Source organism: Rattus norvegicus, chromosome 14 (genome assembly GCF_036323735.1).
Source record: "Rattus norvegicus strain BN/NHsdMcwi chromosome 14, GRCr8, whole genome shotgun sequence".
NCBI classification, from domain to species: Eukaryota; Metazoa; Chordata; class Mammalia; order Rodentia; family Muridae; genus Rattus; species Rattus norvegicus.
The window spans coordinates 101,363,346-101,385,034 of NC_086032.1; the positions used below are offsets into that span (position 1 = coordinate 101,363,346).

Here is a 21,689-nt window from a genome sequence, read left to right on the forward strand (position 1 = left end):
GCAATTTGCCAGCCTGTTTGCTGCAATTCAGCAAATCCCACACATTGACCCCTTTGGCTGAGGGCAGAGAACATTCACATCATTGCTGTGAGGGTGTGGATGGAGAGAAAAGTCTTCCAGGACTCACAGAACATTCTTGTTCTGCCAGCTGCTCTCCCTAGTGACAACTATGAGGACCCCAGGCCAGGACAGTGCATTAGAAAGACACAGGACAATTGAGAAAGCAAGAAGAAGGAAAGAGGAGTCACTTGCCAGGTGGGGTAGGAAACAGCCTTAAGTGACCTTAGGTCACATGGGTGATGTGGGAAAGTTGGTGAAGGGGCACTTTTCTGTAAACCCAGAACTTAGAGGCTGAGGCAGGAGGATTAAATTCAAGGTGAGCTCCAACCAGATAAGAGACTCTGTCTCAAACAAAAGAAGCAACTGTTTAACATTCCAGGATTTGTTCTCAAATTCAAAGGCCTTCAGCATGATGCAGGATTAATTTCCTGAAACAGCATCTGGAATTAAGAGTCTCCAGCACGTGCGGAAATCACGCTGGGCCACCAGCTTTAACAGCTGTGGGTTAATCTGTTAACCTGGAAGTTCTCTCTACAGTTAAAACACCATTCCCAGTAAAGAAAACAGCAGATGTGACTCCTGAGCAGGGCTTACAGAATACAAGCCTGTTGTCTTAGGGTTCTACTGCTGTGAACAGACACCATGACCATGGCAACTCTTACAAAGGAAAACATTTAACTGGGGCTGGCTTACAGGTTCAGAGACTTAGTCCATTATCATCGTGGTGGGAGCATGGTACAGGCAGGCACGGTGCTGGAAAAGAAGCCCATGGTTCTACATCTTGATCTGCAGGCAGCTACAGATTAGGTGCCACACTGAGTGTAGCCTGAGCATAGGGGACTTCAGAGCCTGCCCCCACAGTGATGCACTCCCTCCCACAAGGCCACACCTCCCATTAGTGCCACTCCCTATGACTGAGCTTTGAAACACATGAGTCTGTGGGGGTCACACCTATTCAAACCTCTCAGTACTTGGAAGGTGGTCTTTGCAGGTCACCCTCAGTTACACAACGATTCAAGGCCTAGGCTACATGAGACCCTGCCTCAAAAAAAAAAAAAAAAAAAAAACCCAATTTTTTAAATGTATGAATGTGTTTTGCTTAGTGCTTGAGGAGGTCACAAGAGGGCATGGACACCCCCCACCCCCCAGAACTGGAGGTACAGAGGCTTGTAAGATAACACTTGGGTCTGGGATCCAAACGTCAGTCTTCTGGAAAAGCAGTCAGTGCTTCTAACCGCTGAACCATCTCTCCAGTCCCTAATTTGTGGGCTGGAGAGATGGCTCAGTGGTTAAGAGCACTGACTGCTCTTCTAGAGGTCCTGAGTTCAATTCCCAGCAACCACATGGTGGCTCACAACCATCTGCAATGGGATCTGATGCCCTCTTCTGGTGTGTCTGAAGACAGCGACAGTGTACTCGCATACATGAAATAAATCTTTTAAAAGACAAGCGTACTCCCTGGGAAGAGGACTCCACTAGTTACTGAAGTATTAGAAAGCTTAGAAAGCAATCATCGCCTAGAGAAAAATCACTGAAGGAAATGAGAAAAGCCAAAGCAACGTGCTAGTTTAAGATTTTGTCTAAGGAAGCAGACCTGGTGCCTTGGGCCTGCAATCCCAGTGCTAGGAGACAGAGGCAGGCGGATCACTGTGAATTTGAGGCCATCAGTGGTTCTCAGCCTGTGGGTCACAGCCTTTTTGTGGAGGTCAAATGACCCTTTCACAGCATTGTCCAAAACCATCAGAACACACAGATGACTACATTACAGTTATGAAGTAGCAACAAAAATAATTTTTTTATGGTTGGGGGGTCACTATAACATGAGAAACTACATTAAAGGGTCTCAGCATTAAGAAGGGTGAGGGAGGTTGGAGAGATGGCTCAGCGGTTAAGAGCATTGGCTGCTCTCATTGAACTCGGAGCCAGCTCTCGGGGGGGTCTCTGTGTGGTCTCGTCATCAGCACAGCTGGGCCTACACGCAAGCAACCATGTCTAAGGGACCTGCAGTTGGCATTGATCTTGGCACCACCTACTCCTGTGTGGGTGTCTTCCAGCATGGAAAGGTGGAAATAATTGCCAATGACCAGGGTAACCGCACCACGCCGAGCTATGTTGCTTTCACCGACACAGAACGATTAATTGGGGATGCAGCCAAGAATCAGGTTGCAATGAACCCCACCAACACAGTTTTTGATGCCAAACGTCTGATCGGACGTAGATTCGATGATGCTGTTGTTCAGTCTGACATGAAGCACTGGCCGGCCCTTCATGGTGGTGAATGATGCAGGCAGGCCCAAGGCCCAAGTCGGATACAAAGGGGAGACAAAAAGTTTCTATCCTGAGGAAGTGTCTTCAATGGTTCTGACAAAAATGAAGGAAATTGCAGAAGCTTACCTTGGAAAGACTGTTACCAATGCTGTGGTCACAGTGCCAGCTTACTTCAACGACTCTCAGCGACAGGCAACAAACGATGCTGGAACTATTTATTGCTGGCCTCAACGTACTTCGAATTATCAGTGAGCCAACTGCTGCTGCTATTGCCTATGGCTTAGATAAGAAGGTCGGGGCTGAAAGGAATGTGCTGATTTTTGACTTGGGAGGTGGCACTTTTGATGTGTCAATCCTCACTATCGAGGATGGAATTTTTGAAGTCAAATCAACAGCTGGAGACACCCACTTGGGTGGGAAAGACTTTGATAAACGAATGATCATCAATTTCATTGATGAGTTTAAGCGAAAGCACAAGAAGGACATCAGTGAGAACAAGAGAGCTGTCAGGCAGGCGTCTCCGCACTGCCTGTGAGCAGGCCAAGCGCACCCTCTCCTCCAGCACCCAGGCCAGTATTGAGATTGATTCTCTCTATGAGGGAATTGACTTCTACACCTCCATTACCCGTGCTCGGTTTGAGGAGTTGAATGCTGACCTGTTCCGTGGCACACTGGACCCTGTAGAGAAGGCCCTTCGAGATGCCAAACTAGACAAGTCACAGATCCGTGATATTGTCCTGGTGGATGGTTCTACCAGAATCCCCAAGATCCAGAAACTTCTGCAAGACTTCATCAGTGGAAAAGAGCTGAATAAGAGCATTAACCCTGATGAAGCTGTTGCCTATGGTGCAGCTGTCCAGGCAGCCATTCTATCTGGAGACAAGTCTGAGAATGTTCAGGATTTGCTACTCTTGGATGTCACTCCTCTTTCCCTTGGGATTGAAACTGCTGGTGGAGTCATGGCTGTCCTCATCAAGCGCAATACTACCATTCCCACCAAGCAGACCCAGACTTTCACCACCTACTCTGACAACCAGTCAGGTGTACTCATCCAGGTGTATGAAGGTGAAAGGGCCATGACCAAGGACAACAACCTGCTTGGGAAGTTTGAGCTCACAGGCATACCTCCAGCACCCCGTGGGGTTCCTCAGATCGAGGTTACTTTTGACATTGATGCCAATGGCATCCTCAATGTTTCTGCTGTAGATAAGAGCACAGGAAAGGAGAACAGGATCACCATCACCAATGACAAGGGCCGCCTTGAGTAAGGAGGATATCGAGCGCATGGTCCAAGAAGCTGAGAAGTACAAAGCTGAGGATGAGAAGCAGAGGGATAAGGTTTCATCTAAGAACTCGCTGGAGTCTTATGCTTTCAACATGAAAGCAACTGTTGAGGATGAGAAACTTCAAGGCAAGATAAATGATGAAGACAAACAGAAGATTCTTGACAAGTGCAATGAAATCATCAGCTGGCTGGATAAGAACCAGACTGCAGAGAAGGAAGAATTTGAGCATCAGCAGAAAGAACTGGAGAAGGTCTGCAACCCTATCATCACCAAGCTGTACCAGAGTGCTGGTGGCTTGCCTGGAGGAATGCCTGGTGGCTTCCCTGGTGGAGGAGCTCCTCCATCTGGTGGTGCTTCTTCAGGCCCCACCATTGAAGAGGTCGATTACGTCAAAGTAGAGGGTATAGCATTGTTCCACAGGGACCCAAAACAAGTAACATGGAATAATAAAACTATTTAAATTGGCACAAAAAAAAAAAAAAAAGAGCACTGGCTGCTCTGCCACAGGACCCAGAGTCAGTTCCCAGCACCCACGGGGCAGCTCACAATTGTCTGTAACTTTAGTTTCAGGGGATCTGACAGCCTCACACAGACCTATGTGCAAACCACAAGAAAAGAATTTTTAAGTTAAAAAAAAATGTAAAAAAATAGAAAGGTTTGAACCACTGTTCTACATGAGTTCCAGAGCAGTCAAGAGTTCCAGAGCAGCCAATGAGGCCTTGCCCCAAAGAGAGAGATTAAAGTAACTTTATCTTTCAAATTGGCTACGTGTATATATGCACTTACGTTACATGTGTGCACGTATCTTCCCAGGGCTGTGATTCAAGCGTAGAGGTAACTGCATGGTAGAGTCTGTAATGTATACATACACTCTTAACCCTGGCAAACCATTTCTGTATTGTAATACCAAGTGTTAGCTAAGGGGAGACACAGAAGCATGCACTTAATATATTTACCGTTCTGTCAACACAATTAAGTTTAGAATCACCTAGGACACACGTTAGGCCATCTCTCTAAAGGCGTTTTCAGAAAGACTTAACTGAAGAGGGTGTCTTAGGGTTTTACTGCTATGAACAAATGCATGACCAAGACAACCGTTTTGTATTTCATGTATGTGAGTGACTGCAGAGTCACTGTCTTCATGCACACCAGAAGAGGACATCAGATCCCATTACAGATGGTTGTGAGCCCCAGGTGGTTGCTGGGATTTGAACTCAGGACCTCTGGAAGAGCAGCCAGTGCTCTTAACTGCTGAGCCATCTCTCCAGCCCAACCAAAACAATTCTTATAAAGGACAGCATTTAATTGGGGCTGGCTTACAGGTTCACAGGTTCAGTCTATTATCATCAAGGTGGGAGCATGGCAGTGTCCAGGCAGACACAGGGCCAGATGAGTTGAGAGTTCTGAAGGTTGCTAGCAGAATACCGACTTCCAGACAGCCAGGTGGAGGGTCTTAAGGCCCCACCCACAGTGACACACTTCCTCCAACAGGCCACGCCTTCTAATAGTGCCACTCCCTGAGCCAAGTATATACAAACCGTCACAGAGGGGAAACCTCATTTTAAACCCCAGAATGTAGGCTGAGCGTCCATGCTGAGCTGAGGGGGAAGGAGCAGGAGAGTTGGACAGGCAACTCTCTCCCACATCCTGATTGCAGATGTGTTCCCTGTGCCATACCTTTCCTCCCATGATGCACTGCGTCCCCTCACACCATCACTGTCTTAGGATTTCTCTTGCTGGGGTGAAACCCTATGAACAAAAACGTGGGAGGAAAGGGTTTATTTCACTCAGCTCCATATAGTTTCAACGTCAAAAGCAGGGAGGACAGGACGTCAGGCAGGGCGGGAACCTGGAGGCAGGAGCTGATGCAGAGGCCGTGGAGGGGTGCTGCTTACTGACTTGCTCCTCGTGGCTTGCTCAGCCTGCGTTCTTATAGAACCCAGGACCACCTGCCCAAGAGCGGCACTAAACACAATGAGCACTACCCATCAATCAACAATTCAGGAAATAGCACACATACTCTTCATTTTTATTTTTTTCTTTTCTCCCCACTCCCAACTCCCCGGCAGGGTTTCTCTAAGTGGACCAGGCTGGCCTTGAACTCAGAGCCTCTGCCTCCAGAGTGCTGGGATAACAGGTGTGTGCCACCACTGCCCAGGCTCTACAGCTGGATTTTATGGGAGCATTTTCTAAATTGAGATTCCCTCCTTCCAGAGGACTCTAGCTTGTGTCAAGATGACATAAAACTAAACAGAATAGACGTTTGTAACTTTTCACTTTTACAAGTAAATCTTTGTGCCAGAATCTTTGTGGTACACATGATTATTCCCTAAAGACACCTTGTTGGGTTGGTAGACAGCATCTAAGCGACAGCAGAAGGCACTGTCTAACTTGTGTGAGGCCCTGCTTTCAATCTCTAGCACCAGGATGAGGTGAGGAGGGGTACCTTTGAGGGGCTTTTTTTTTCTTTTCTTTTTTTCGGAGCTGGGGACCGAACCCAGGGCCGCTCTACCACTGAGCTAAATCCCCAACCCCCTTTGAGGGGCTTTTAAAGGTGCTCCATTGATTAAGAGAGTTTACTCTTCCTGCAGATGGCCTGTATTCACTTCCCAGCATCCACAACACAGTGAATCTGTAACTCCATTTGCAAATCTTCTGCAACTCCTGTCCCCAACAATGTGATGCCCTCTTCTGACCTCTGTGGACTCCACGCACATACACACGTGGACAGACGTACATGCAGACAAAACACTCACATACATAAAAATAAGTCTATACATATTTTAATTTAAATTTTTATTCATGAGTAAGTGCATGCACGCATTAATTTATGTGCACAAAGTACATGCAGGAGCCTTGGCAGGGAGGCCAGAAGAGGGCATTAGGTGCCCTGGAGTAGAGTTATAGATAGCTATGAGCCGCAAGCCAGTGCTGGAAACCAAATCAGGTCCTTTGCAAGAACTGAAAGCTCTCTTAACTGCGGAAGAGCCTCTCCAACCCCCTGACTAGCTCAGTCACACTCAGAAAGGAACAGGCACACCCATTATGTCCTTTGGTTTGTGACTCACTTCTTCTCTCACTGCCATGACAAAATGCCTGGAAAAGGCAACTTCAGGAAGTGTGCTGGGTGGTCTGTGTCAACATGATGTAAGCTAGAGTCGTCTGAAAGGAGGGAGCCACAATCAATAAATTATCTCTATGAGTTCTAGGGCCTCTTCTTAATTAGTGATTGGTGAGGGAGGGCACAGTCCATTGATGGTGGTGCCATCATCCTGGAGCTGGTGTTTCTGGGCTCTATAAGAAAGTAGGCTGAGCAAGCCATGAGGAGCCAGCCAGCAAGCAGACAACTCCATGGCCTCTGTGTCAGCTCCTGCCTCCAGGATCCTGCCTTGCCTGAGTCCCTGTCTTGGTTTTGGTGTTGATCTGTACTGAGACATAAACCCCATAGAGCTTTGGTCATGGTGTTTCATCACAGCAGTAGTGACCCTAACTAAGACAACATCCTACATTTCTATAACTGGCTAGTTAAATCCAGGTGTACGCATCACAGAGAACACATTCTAATGCAAGTATTAGAAACCTGGCGATGAGGACCTCTGTGAGGATACGCACCTGCATTCCTAGCACTTGGAATGTGGAAACAGATGGCTCAGGAATGTGAAGGCTTCCTAGGCTAAACAGGGAGGAGGCCAGCCTGAGCTACCTTGTCTCGAAAACAAAAACAAAATCAAAAAGGCAATCAACCAACAAACTGAAGGTCTCAGGAAGAAGGCTGAAGGTAGGGTAGACATCTGTAATCTCAGTCCTCAGGACTTGGGATCAGAAGGAGGGTAAGTTTATGGCCAACCTGAGCTACGCATAGAGATAAGTGATAAAGATAGATGATAGGTAGACAGACAGACAGATAATTGGATGACAGATTTACCAAAGCAATCTAGGAAGTTTCAGTTCGTGGTTTCAAAGCATAGTTTATATGGATACAGTTTCCAGGCAAAGTTTATATAGATACAATTCACCAAGGAACCATATGTCAGCCACCATGTAGTCTGAGAGCAATTATTAGCTTTATTCTGCTGCCTAAATGGCACCCACACACTAAAACATTGAAACTGTAAGTCATTTGCTCATTAACCTTTTAATTCTTGAAGCGGTGTCTCACTGGGAACATATGTCTGGAGAAAGGGAAATGTGTGATAAATGTTTCAGTTATCCCAAACTGAAGGACTTCGAAACAAAAGAAACACTGAGAGCTCTTAGGGAGCATAAGAAAGAGCTGGAGTTACCAACTCTGTCTTGTAGAAACTAGAGAACAATAGATGTCCAAACAAACAAGAAAAAAATAAAACCCAAAACAGATATCCAGGAGCTGGGGGTGTAGCTCAGGGTTATAGCCCTGGCTTCCAGCCCAGCACCCCAAAAAAGAAAAGAGGAGTGTAGTAGTTTAAATATGCTTGGCCCAGGAAGTGTCACTATTCAGAGGTGTGACCTTGTTGGGGGAAGTGTGCCACAGTGGGCATGGGTATTAAGACCCTTCTCCTAACCACATGGGAGCCAGTCTTCTAGCAGCCTTCAGATGAAGATGTAGAACTCAGCCCCTCCTGTACCATGCCTGCCTGGATGCTGCCATGCTCCTGCCTTGATGATAATGGACTGAACCTCTGAACCTGTAAGCCAGCCCCAGTTAAATGTTGTCCTTATAAGAGTTGCCTTGGTCATGGTGTCTGTTCACAGTAATGACATGCTAACCCTAGGACACGGAGGATGACTTTGAGTTCCTGATGCACCTGTCTCTGCTTCCCAAGTCCTAGGATTAAGGGACGGTCACCATAGCAGGCTCGTTCGAGTGTTTGTGTTGTTTGGGTTTTTTGTTTGTTTACTTGGTTGGTGTTTGTTTGTTTACAGCAGGGTCTGATGTAGCCAGGCTGGGTCCTAATCCACTTGGTGTTGAGCATAATCATGAACTTCTGATCTTCCTCTCTGCTTCGCAGATTTTGGGGTTATAGGTACACGACCACATACTAGAGAGTTAGGGAGGGCCGGGTGCAGTGATGCATGCCTTTAATCCCAGCCCTCAGGAGGCACAGACAGGTGGATCTCTGTGAGCATGGGCTACAAAGCCGATTTCAGGATAGCCAGGGCTATTATATTAAAAAAAAAAAAAAAAAACCTGTCTCACATCTCCCCAAAAAGGGTTAGGGGATGAGCCTAGAACTTTCTGCACCACAGACGAGCTCCGAGCTCCGAGCTCCGTCCCAACTGAGTTAGTTGCACCTAAGCCTGTGGAGGATTGACTAAGAATGGCCCCACAGGGGGTTGGGGATTTAGCTCAGCCGTAGAGCGCTTGCCTAAGAAGCGCAAGGCCCTGGGTTCCGTCCCCAGCTCCGGGGGTAAAAAAAGAACAAAAAAAAAAAAAAAAAAAAAGAATGGCCCCACGCCAGGCCACTGAATACTTGTTTACCAGGGAGTGACACTATTTGAAAGGATTAGAGGTGTGCCCTTGATGGTAGTGTCTTTGGAGGTGGACTTTGGGGTTTCAGTTGCTTGAGCCAGGCCCAGGGTCTCTCCCTGCTGCCTGTGGGTCCAGATGTGGAACTCTCAGACATTCTCCAGCACCACGTCTGGCTGCAGGCCTCCAGGATAATGGGCTAAACCTCTGAAGTGTAAGGTCGCCCCAGCTCGGCGCTTTCTTTTATGAGTTGCTGTGGTCCGGGTCACTCACGGCGGCCCTTTTGTGCCAGCCTCCTGAGTGCCAGCGTTAAAGACAGGTACAGCATGTTCAGCCAAATGTTTGTTTTGCTAAAAATAAGAGGACCCCCCCCCGGGGCCCGGGTATAGCGTTTAACGCCTGTAATACAGCCCTTGGGAACCTGAGACAGGAGGATTGCCAAAAGTTCCAGGCCAGCCTGGGCTAAGAACAACCAACCTGACCACTGACTACTATTTAAACCTGTCACAGGAGCGTTCTTCCTTATCCTGTGACCCGCATTTCTCCCAGCTCAGTAGACATTTGTGTTAAGGGCTTCGAATACAACTGTTCAGGCGGTACCTAGAGAGTTTGCTCTTTCCACGTGTCCAGTAAAGTGCCGGGTACAGAGTCCAACAAGAGCACCAAACAGAGTCATGGCAGAAGAGTCTAAGATTGCTGCTGAAGATTTAATGCGAGCTCCCCCAGCCAAGAGCTATATTAAGCACCAGTCAAAATTCCTTGAGTGTCTACCTTGGTCAAATCACATGCATCAATGGGCCAATCAAGGTAGCAGTGACCACTGAGGATGTGGAGTTTGAACTTGAATTTTTCCTGTCAAGGTCAGCCCTTGTTGGGGGCCGGGGGTGGGGGTGGGGTGGGGGAAGGTTGCCTGCATTCCAGACCAGTTATAGCAAGCACTAACTCCTCTGGAAGAGTTAAGGACGGAAAACACAATTCAGATGTTGTGTTACAAGAGTTGAGTTGACCGTTGCTCGTCGGAGGTGTTGCATGCCTTTGATCCCAGCCCTTAGGAGGCAGACTCAGGTGGATCTCTGAGTGTGAGGCCAGCCTGGACTACAGAGTAGTTCCAGGACAGCCAGGGCTACATAGAGAAGCGTTGTCTCAAAAAACGGAAAAAAGAAGTTGGTCATCATGCTAGGGATTAAGAATTTGGGGGCTGGAGAGATGGCTCAGTGGTTAAGAGCACTGACTACTCTTCCAGAGGTCCTGAGTTCAAATCCCAGCAACCACATGGTGGCTCACAACCATCTGTAATGGGATCTGATGCCCTCTTCTGGTGTGTCTAAGACAGTTACAGTGTACTCACATACATTAAATAAATAATCTTTAAAAAAAAAAAAAAGACTTTGGGGAAGGCCTAGAGGAATGGCTCAGTAGTTAAGAACACTTGCTACTCTTCTCAGGGACCTGGGTTCAATTCCCAGGACCTGCACAATGGCTCACAACGTCCCATAACTCCAGCTCCAGGAGGTTGAATGTGCTCTTTTGGCTTCCTTAGGTGCCATGTAGGCATGTGGTACACACACATCCTTGCAGGCAAACACACACGTAAAACAAAAACAAACATTTAAAAACTAAGGCGGAACCTCTTTCATTTGTTTGCACTACCACACCCAGCTGAAATCGTTTTTAAAAGGAAATTGGAGCTGGTAACAGTGGCACACAGCACTGATCCCAGCACTGCGGAGGCAGAGGCCGCTGAGGCCTGCTCTCCTAGCATAAGTGTGGCCATTTTGTTTTGTGCCTGCAGCCAGTCATCAGCCGCTGTTATGAGGAAACCTTCTCACATCCCAGCTGATTGCATGTTCTATTATGTCCTATGCTTTGGGGTTCTTGGAAACCAGTCACATAGAGGTCAGTTGGAACCACTTTAGTCACAATAAGCTTGAACCCGAACCACGCCAGGCAGCACTTCCTGCCCCTGCTTTTATGGAGGTTTCTTCTTTATAGGAGCTTTTATGGTCCTTGCCTATATAAGCTGCCCTCGGGATGGACCCCAACATGAGAAAGACACCTGCACCAATGTAAGAAGCCATTTGGAATGCGACTTCCATTTTAAATAGGGGTTGAATAAAGTTTTAAGTTCCCAAGGCCTCCTGGGGAATTGGCATCCTATTTGGCAGAAAGGGACATGTGTGTGAGTATCCTGGTTGACAAGTTGGGACATGGACGCTAGGTAAGTCAACTTGCCCCACCAGTTGAATAACCCAACCAATGAGGAAAGGGTATCATGAAGACATGTTCCTAAGGAAGTCCCCTATCACTAAGTCCTAATTGGTGGAATAACATAGCACAGATGTTCATGGATTTCAGGCTTAAAAATATCTGTAGGACTCTGGCCCAGGGTCACAGTGTAGCTCCTGAGTCTATACTGAGTCCCTGATCCATTAGCCTCGGGGTGTGCACCCAATAAACCAGCCCCGTTTGACTGAGATTGAGGTCTGAGTGATTTGTGCAGCAAATCCCAGACCTCAACAGAGGCAGGCAGATCTCTGAGTTTGAGGCCTGCCTGATTCACAGAGCACATCCTAGAATAGCTGGGGCTATGTGGAGAAACCCTATATTGAAAAACCAGAGAGAGGCTGAAGTGGAAACTTCTGGCTTCTTTGGAAAGTCAGTTATGTCAAATGACGTTTTGCTGGGGCACACGGGTGAAAGGATGCCTTGCTAAAGCAGACACACGAAAGACTGTTTTCCTGAAGCAGGCACAGCGGAGAGGATGTTTGGATATAACAGACAGACAGACGGAAGGACCTGTGATGAAGAATTATCAACGTGACCCCACAGACTGTGTGAGACGAGCACCGAGCATTGGTTTGGTTTGCCCCACCTCGCTATTCCTCCCTAAAGATACACGTGTACTGGTTCACCTTACATAATAGCATAGTTAGGCTCACTGACATTGAGAGAAACTTGCCCTGGGTTCCTGCAGCAGCTTGTTCCTTCTGCAGCCTTGCCTTAGGCTAGTGGGTAAGCATGGCGGTTTCTTCAGGCTTGAACTATAACTGCTGGTCCATGCCTGGGGTCTGCCGTGCCTAGAGGACTGGTCTGAAGCTGCTGTGTTTTCTACGGGACTGAACTGTTGAGAAAAAAGATCGAGCTCGCCCCCAAGGAACTATTGCTGAACAGGTCCACTTCCCCCATATTCTAATAACCTTTCTTTTCCACTGCCTCTGCCGGGTGGGGGGCTAGAGGAGAGGTTGAACTCTTATCAAAAGTAGACCGCAAAAAGTTTATGCCTATGCCTACTCAAGGTCCTGAGTAGCCTACTATCCCAGGGGACCTCCATTTTCACCTCTCCTGCACCTTCATCAGACCTGCGGATCCTGAGCCATACAGAAAAGAACAAATATGCTGTCCTCTGAGAGGCTCCACCCAGCAGCTGGCTCAGACAGATACTGACACCCACAGCCCAACAGTGGACAGAGCTTAGGGACTCTTATGGAAGACTAAGAGGAAGGATTGAGGGCCCCAAGGAGATAGGAGCTTCATAGGAAGACCAACAGAGTCAACTAACCTGGACCCTTAGGGGTCTCAAAGACTGAACCACCAATCAAAGAACATACATGGGTTGGATCTAGGCCTCCGCACATATATGTAGCAGATGTGTAGTTTGGTCTTCGTGTGGGTCCTGAACAACTAGAGCAGCGCCTATCCCAAAAGCTGTTGCCTGTCTGTGGGATGTGTTCTTCTAGCTGGGCTGCCCTGTCTGGCCTCAGTGGGAGAGGAATTGCCTAGCCTCGCAGAGACTTGATGTGCCAGGGTGGGGGGATATCCAGAGGACCCCTACACACTCAGAGGAGAAGGAGAGAGGAGATGGGGGAAGAATTGTGTGTGGGGTAACCCGGAGGGAGGCAGTGAGAGGAATGTAGAATAAATAAGTAAAAAAAGATAAATAAATTTAAAAAGATATTGACTAGTGCTAGAACCTTGCATATAAAGAGATCAGAACTCTATCACTGGATCATTGGTGGTGGGTTCTTTGGTCTCATACTTTATCTCTTGCCTTCTCTAGTGCTAGGATTAGAGGGCTAGCCTCATCTCTCAGCGGTTATTTGAGTCTTAAGTAAGATCGGTTCTATTTTATGGACTAACTTCAAATGGACTCCAACAAAGCAAACAAAATGCTCCCACTTGTCCCTGGGCTCCAGACAGCCCCACCGTGAAAGCAACCCAATAGTCCAGCTATCTAACTCATCATGTAGAGAGGACATACACACATGTGTGGGATGATTTATACAGTATCTCCATTTTTTGTCACTTCCTTTTAATTTTTTAAAATTTGGAGCTTAGTCTGTTATTAAAAAAAAGAAACATTCCTTTTCCCCCATAGATAAACAAAAAGTCTAAAACCATTATTGAATAGTGCATTTTATTTTTTGGGGGGGGGGGTGTCATAGCCAGTGACCTATTGCTATGATAAAGAGACACCATGACCCAGGCAAATCTTATAAAAGAAAGTATTTAACTGGGGCTGGCTTTCGGTTTCAGAGGTTCAGTTCATTATCTTGGTGGGAGCACAGTGGCACACAGCAGACACAGTGCTAGAGACACAGCTGAGAGTTCTACAGCTGGATCCACACCACCAGGCAGAGACTCTGCCTTTGAAACCCCAAAGCCTACCCCTAGGGAGCCATTGTCTCCAGCAAGGCCACACCTCCTAATCCTTCTTAAGTGGTTCCACTCCCTGATGACTAAGCATTCAAATACATAAACCAATGGTCCCTTCTTATTCAACCACAGGGTCTCATTCTGTAGCCCTGTCTGGATTAGAATTTGCGATCTAGACAGACATGGCTGGCCTCTAACTCACAAATCCTCTTGCCTCTGCCTCCTGAGCACTGGGACCAAAGGGACCACCACATGAAGCTGATTAATACATATTTTTTATGCTTAAAATGTTAACAAGAGGGATAGGAGTATAGATAGCTCAGGTGGTAGATCACTGGGTATCATGCAGGAAACCCTGAGTTCAACCCCTTGTACCTAACTCAGATCCTTAGGCGTGGTGCCGTAAGCCACCAAGTCACCAGCACAAGCACTGCGCTGAGTCCAACAGTGAGTACCCAAGAAACTACAAGCAGCCGATGTCCACTTCCTTTTTCTTTCCTTCTTCCTGTTTGTGATGGGGATTGAACCCAGAGCCTCAGACTTGCTAGGTAAGCACTTTACCATTGAGCGCGAATATGCACGCACACACACACACACACACACACACACACACACACACACTAATAATACTGATATTTCTACTTTCTTTCTTCTTTTGGAGTGATAGGCATCTTTCAAGGGTCTCACTCTATAAACCCAGGCTGCCGTTGAATTCACTACAGGTAGAGGCTAGCCTTGAATTTAGGGAGAACTTCCTGTTTCAGCCTTCTAACTGTTGAGATTACAGTCATGAGCCACTAAAACTGGCTCGCTCTCTCCCTCTCTCTCTCTCTCTCTCCCCCCCCCCGCCCCGTGTGTGTGTGTGTGTGTGTGTATGTGTGTGTTTCTGTCTGTCTCTGTCTGTGTGTGTCTCTGTCTATATATCTCTCCTCTCTCTCTCTCTCTCTCTCTCTGTTTCTGTCTACCACTGAGCCATGTCCCTCTCTCTTTTTACTTGATATTTTGAAATAGCATCTGACTAAGTTGCTTTCTCTGATTTTTGGATCCACTCTGTGGATCAGACAAGACTTTGAAGTTGTGATCTTCTGTATCAGTCTTTAGAGTAGCTGAGATTACAGGCCTGCACTACTGGTCTGACCAGGTATCTGTGTGTGTGTGTGTGTGTGTGTGTGTGTGTGTGTGTGTGTGTGTGTGTGTGTGTATGTGTGTATGAGTGTGTGTGCATATGTGAGTGTGTGAGCATGTGTGTGTGTGTGTGAGTGTGTATGTGTGTGTGTGCTACAGGACAGCCTCAGATATCATTCTTCCTCACACACTATCTGTCTTGTTTGTGTTTGGGGAATAGGCTTCCTCACTGGTCAGCTGGTAAGCCCCAGAGAGTCACCTGTCTCTCATCACATCATATATGGCTTTAAATTTTCTCTACTGTGTTCATTACCTTACCTTGGGTATGAATATGTGCCTGTAGAAGTCAGGGGACCTTCCTTAGTGTGGGTCCTGGACATCGAACTTAAGTCATCAGGCAGCAAAGGCCTTCCCTGATGAGCATCTCAGCCACCCTGCCAGGAACTTCACTGACGGAGCCAGTGTGACTGACTGACTGACTGACTGACTGACTGATTTGGTTGGGTTTTGGTTTTGGTTTTTAAAGACAGAGTTTCTCTGTATAACCCTGACCATCCTGGAACTCTCTGTAGGTCAGGCTGGCCTCAAACTCGGATTCACCTGCCTCTGCCTCCCTACCGTCTACCCTAGAAAATTTTCATGACAAGAAATAGAATCCTATCTCTTAGTGGGAGATCTTTCCAAGAGTCTATTGTATAACCATGACACCCTCTTGATAAAGTAGATTCCCAACCCCTTCGCAGCCACTCTAACCAAAGTAAAGAACTCTGCCCCACCCCTCGCCCTCTTCCACGAGAAGTTTCAGCTTCAGCCTCCTCGATGGGACCCGCTCTCGCCTCAATCATTCAAGGGGCCACATTTATTCATTTATTTGAGGCTCAGTCTTCCTGTGTCACCAGACTGGCCTGGAATTTGCTATTTCAACAAGCTGGCCTCGAGCATGCAGAGATCTACCTGTCTCTGTTAGGAATAAAGGCTTGTGCCACCAGACCCATCCCACGAGCCATTTCATTTCGCTGGCTATGGTAGTTAAGCCATATTGTGAAGTTTTAACTTCTAGCCCAAGGATGTCTCTAAGTATGCTGGCTACATTTATGCAAATTTGACACAAAGTATAGTCTTCTGAGAGAGGGAAATGGGGAAATGCCTCCATAAGACCAGAACCTCTAGAGCTTTTTTGTAATTATTGACTGATGAGGGAGGGCCCAGCCCATTGTGGGTGGAGCCATCTCTGGGCTGGTGGTCCTGGGTTCTATAAGAAAGCAGCAAGCCATGGGCAGCAAGCCAGTAAGCAGCACCCCTTCATAGCCTCTGCATCAGCTCCTGACTCCAGGTTCCTGCCCTGCCTGACTTCCTGTGCTGACTTCCTTCAGTGATAGACTATGATGTGGAAGTGTAAGCCAAATAAACCCCTTTTTCCCCAACTTGCTTTTTGGTCATGGTATCTCATCGCAGCAGAGAAACACTGACTAAGACAATGATAACTATATACATAATTGGGCCCAGTTTGGCCTGGAACTCACAGAATTGTAGCCATTTTCATGTGATGCTGGGCATGGAATTCAGGGCTTCATGTATACTGAGTCGCATCCCACACTATCTGTTTTTTACTTTTAGATTATATGTAATATGATATATATATATATATATATATATATATATATATATATATATATGCTGGAGAGATGGCTCAGTGGTTAAGAGCACTGACTGCTCCTCCAGAGGTCCTGAGTTCAATTCCTAGCAACCACATGGTGGCTCACAACCATCTGTAATGGGATCTGATACCTCTTCTGGTGTGTCTGAAGACACCTACAGTGTACTCTTATTTATAAATTAGTCTTTTAAAAAATTATTTTATGTTATCTTAGAAGTTTACTCCCAGAACTTGGAAGGCAGAGGAGACAGATATCTTTGATTTTGAGACCACCCTGGTCTACAAAGTGAGTTCCAGGACAGTGTAGTTATGAGCACCATGTGCATGTAATGCCTACACTGTCCAGAGGGGGCACTAGACCCCCTTGGAAATAGAGCTATAGACCGTAGTCAACCACCACGTGAGCAGATCTGAACCCAGGTCCTCCGGAAGAGGCGTTGAGGGTTCTTAACTGCTAAGGCGTCTCCCCAACCCCTTACCATCTTAACGGGAAGAACAGGCAATACTCTAACCCTGAGCTCTTTACAGTCAGCCACCCTTCTGCAGGACCTCCGAATCCCTCAGCTCCGGCCTTCTGCATTTCCTTTAATAAAATGTGTAGTATGTATGAGAGCGCAGTCCCTGGAACGCCAATGAGCCGTAGCTCTCTCCTCCTAGCGTGGGGTCCAGCGGACAACTGCCAGCCTGTCTCATCAGCTTCTTCTTACATTTTATATTTTATTTATCTATCGTTCTGTTTATTGGAGTCAGGAGTTCATTATAGTTCAAACTAGCCTGGAACTCGATTGCAGCTAAACTGACCTTGCAGTCCTGCTCTTCCTACCTCTACGTAATCCCAAGTACTAGGATTAGGGACATAATCACCACATCCCACCATGAAAATATTGGTGACACAGGTGTTTTTCATAACTTTTTTTTTCAACTGTTTTTGGGTTTTTTGTTTGGTTGGTTGGTTTAGTTTTTGGGACAGAGCTTCTCTGTGCAGCCCTGGCTGCCCTGGAACTCACTTTGTAGACCAGGCTTCTCTTAAATTCAAAGATCCCCTGCCTCTTCCTCCCCATGCTGGGATTAAAGATGTATACTACCACCACCGGCTGGCTTGCTTGTTTTTAGATTTATTTTTTATGTTTATAGGTTTTGTTTGAACGTATGTATGCCTGCTAACCAGAAAAGGGCATTGGATTATAAGCCGCCATGTGGTTGCTGGGAATTGAACTTGGGACCTCTGGAAGAGCAGTCAGTGCTCTTAACCACTGAGAAAACCCCTTTGTTCGAGTTTTATATTGCTTTTTCAAAGAAGAGTTTAGGAGCTGCTGGAGGCTCTCCCAACTTTATACTTTCTGAGTAACTGAATAATGATAATTTGAGGTTAATATGGTTTTTACTGAATATGAGGACAAAAAGTTTCCTTAGTTTAGGAAAATAGGAAGAAAACTAAAAAGAGAAAAGCTAAAAAGCAAAGAGAAAAAAACTAGTAGCCAAGCCAGCTGTGCCTCAGAAAGATGAGGCTTGGACAACATAAGTGCAAGATGAGCTCAGGGTGCCTAACAAGACCTTTTCTCAAAATTAAAACAGAGGGCGAGCACGATGGCTCTGGAGAAAAAGACACTTCCTGCCAAACACCCAAGGTTCAATCTGCAGCATGCACATGGTAGGAGAGAACAGAGTCCTGAAACTATCCTTCCACGTGCACTATGGTGTGCACGCACATACACACACACACTCACACACACTCACACTCACACACTCACACACTCACACACACACACTCACACACTCACACATTCACTGACATTTACATGCTGACACACATATTCACACATACATTTACACACAATGACACACACACAATAAAAAGAAATGAATGTTAATAAAGACTAACAAAGGCGGCTAAGGCTGGCCCAGTTGTAAAGTGCCAGCCTCACACACTGAGGTAACATAAGCAGAGGAGGAGCAGCCAGTTGAGGTGGCACAGGCCATTTTTTCTGGTTAACGTTTGTTGTCTGCAGAGTGAACAAATGCGTATAGAGAAGTTCTTCACACCCCATAGCTTTAGATTCGCGTATTCACTTATCTGTAACAACAGTGACAAAAACTTTTTCCTTTTTTCTGTTTGTTTGTTTGCTTGTGTGTGTGTGATTGACTTTTATTCTCTAACTACTGTCTCCTGGTGAAGACATACTTTGTGGGGAATAGAAAAATAAATCAGGAACTGATCCGGGGACTCCTCCCTGCTGACTGGCTTTTCTAGTGCTGGAAGGTGCTGTCTGGAGGACAAAAGACGCCAGTGGTCTCTCAGAGAAGCAAACTACCTGGTACAGTACAACCAGGCAGTGTGGATCCACCAGGGCAACGGTGGCATGGTTGTTATGGGGCAGCCAAGGACTTCCTGATTGGATTTGAGGTCCGCGCCAGGAGAGGGGATTCACAGCTGATACTGTAAGCCGGGTTGTTCTGGCTCTCCTAGGTCTAAGGGGAAAGTGCTACTGTTGTTTTGCTAAACGCTCATGTTAGCAAACCGCCTTTCAAACAATTAGGTTTGCATACATAAAGTAACACTGTATACATAAAGAAACACTGCTCTCAGACTTGGGCCTTGGGCTCCTTTCAGCTTCCTTCTGCAGTGGGTAGCAGTTAAAAGAGAGACCCAATAGGTGGCTGAGGTGCTGAGGACAAGAACTATGGCGTGCTCAGCCTTATGGGGCGTGCCCGGCCTGACACGGCACACCTCTATCAAACACCACCCCAACATCCCAGCTCAAAGAACACTGTGGGAAAGGGGAGCGAAGAATGAAAGAATCAGAGGATGGGAGGAGGGCTGGGAAATGCTGTCCTCTGGACATGACACGGCCATTGCACTCATGCACTCACAGCAGCTGTGGTCACCCACAGACGATCAAGCCAGCACAGCAGCAAACATTGCAGCAGGCAGTACCAATAACAGCAACAAAGCCGGGAGACATGTTGGGGGGAGTCCAGGAAAGTGAGAGGGAGAGTTTGGGCTGGGTATGGTCGAGATACATTGTTGGGTATGTGGAATTGTTGAAGGAATAAAGACATTTTCTTCTTAAAAAGCCTGGCATTGGGGTTGGGGATTTAGCTCAGTGGTAGAGCGCTTGCCTAGGAAGCTCAAGGCCCTGGGTTCGGTCCCCAGCTCCGAAAAAAAGAACCAAAAAAAAAAAAAAAAAAAAAAAAAGCCTGGCATTTCAGTACACACTTGTAATCCCAGCACTCAGGGAGGCTGAGACTGGGGGGTTGCAGCTCTGGGCTACATAGGGAGAGCCAGGCCAGCCAAGAGCTCCGCAGTGAGACCTGTCTCAAAAGAATAATAAATGGGGGATTGAGACGCAGGTCAGCAGTTAAAAACATTTGTGGTTCTCGCCTCAGGTCTAAGCTCAGTTTCAGCACTAAATGGTAGTTCACAACCCTCTGTGACTCCAGAGGATCCCTGATGGGTTCTGTTGGCCCCCATGAGCAGCATGCATGCATACACTGCACATACATGTGCACATACATGTTTATAGGCAAGCATTCATACACATAAATAAAAATAAACATGTCTAATTTTTTAATAAATAGTAGGGGCTAGAGAGCTGACTGGGCAATTAAGACTGCCTATGGCTCTTACAGAGATCCTGAGTTCAGTTCCCAGCACCCACATCAAGCCATTCACAGCCTCCTGAAACTCTGGCTCAATGGGAAGCAGTGCCCTCTGCTGGCTGCTGTGAGCACCAGCACTTCCACATGGGCATATACGTGTACACAAGATTTAGAATAATAAAATGTTAAAATAATTAGTTAAGACCAACTACCTGTTAGCTCACTTGTTACGAACAAGCACTGTACTTCATGTGTACCATGTAAGGTTCCAGGACTGCTGTCTTTTAAGCACATGGACAATGAGAAATAAATACACACATTCCCTATTCTCACGGCACGGGCTTAACAAATGCCCTTGTTTTGTGAAAGGGATAAGTATGTATCACCTTTGTGTGTGTGTGTGTGTGTGTGTGTGTGTGTGTGTGTGTGTGTGTGTGTGCCTATTCTGGGATTTGGGGACATAGAATTCTGCAGACTTTGACAATGGAGAGCGGATTCTTCTTCAGAGGAGAATGTGCCGTACTGAACCTGGGACCTGTGGGCTAATTCCTACAACTATCGCCATAGCGAAGAGGTTCCCCTCATCTATTCATATCAGCTATTATTATAAGATAGGCACCACAGAGCTTAGGAGACTGCTGGAATGGCACAGACCATAGGGTACTTCTCGCAGTTGTGAATAGACCATAGGGTACTCCTCGCAGTTGTGAATTACTGAATGATCTTGTACTGCATTTCAAACAACAGGGAATCCCTGGATTGGTACTGTTGGGAAGGCCAGTTACAAAGAAAACCAAATGCGCTAGAATAGCGGAGCTTGGAGAAGATTCACAGCAATATTAAGTATGGAGAACATAATGTACCTGTCCCAAACTCTTGAAGATGAACTCTACGACAAGAGGCTAGCGTGCTAGGCTAGCAAATGCTTTCGCTGATTTCCCGGGCTTCTCTGCCAGTCTTGAACTCCCTCCAAATTCTCAACTGGTTGAGCTATACAACAAAAGAGAGGACTTTACATGGTATTTAATCTCCTGGGTTCTCAAAAATTCAAAGTTAGCCAAGTGTGGTGACATACTCATTTAATTCCAGGCCTGGAGAAGCCGAGTGAGTTTAAGAGCTCCTCCTACCTGTCGCTCTGCTGTGTGCTTCTGGTTACAGGCGTGATGTGTGGCAGCACACACCTTCAATTAAGCACTTGAGAGGCAGAGACAGGCAGATCTCTGTGAGTTCAGGCCAGCCTGGTTTACAGAGAGAGTTCCAGAACAGCCAGTGCTCTGTAGAAAGACCAAGACCCTGCTGACCCTCCATGCCTGACCCTTGCCACCAGACTTCCCTATGGGCATAGACTCTTCTCTTTTCTTATTATTATACCTTTTATTCAGAAGAGGGCACCAGATATCCTAGAACTGGAGGTACAGATGCTGTGCTGCCATGCGGGTGCTGGGAACTGAACCCACGTCCTCTACAAAAGCAGCAAGCGTTCTTTTTTTTTTTTGTTTTTTTTGTTTTTTTTTTGTTTTTTTTGAGCTGGGGACCGAACCCAGGGCTTTGCGCTTCCTAGGTAAGCGCTCTACCACTGAGCTAAATCCCCAGC

General features: G+C 46.7%; 1 pseudogene; it reads left to right on the top strand.

The window, feature by feature from the left end:
- Positions 1-1,983: 1,983 nt before the first annotated feature.
- LOC108352813 (heat shock cognate 71 kDa protein pseudogene) lies at positions 1,984-4,094 on the top strand (annotated as a pseudogene).
- Positions 4,095-21,689: the final 17,595 nt, after the last annotated feature.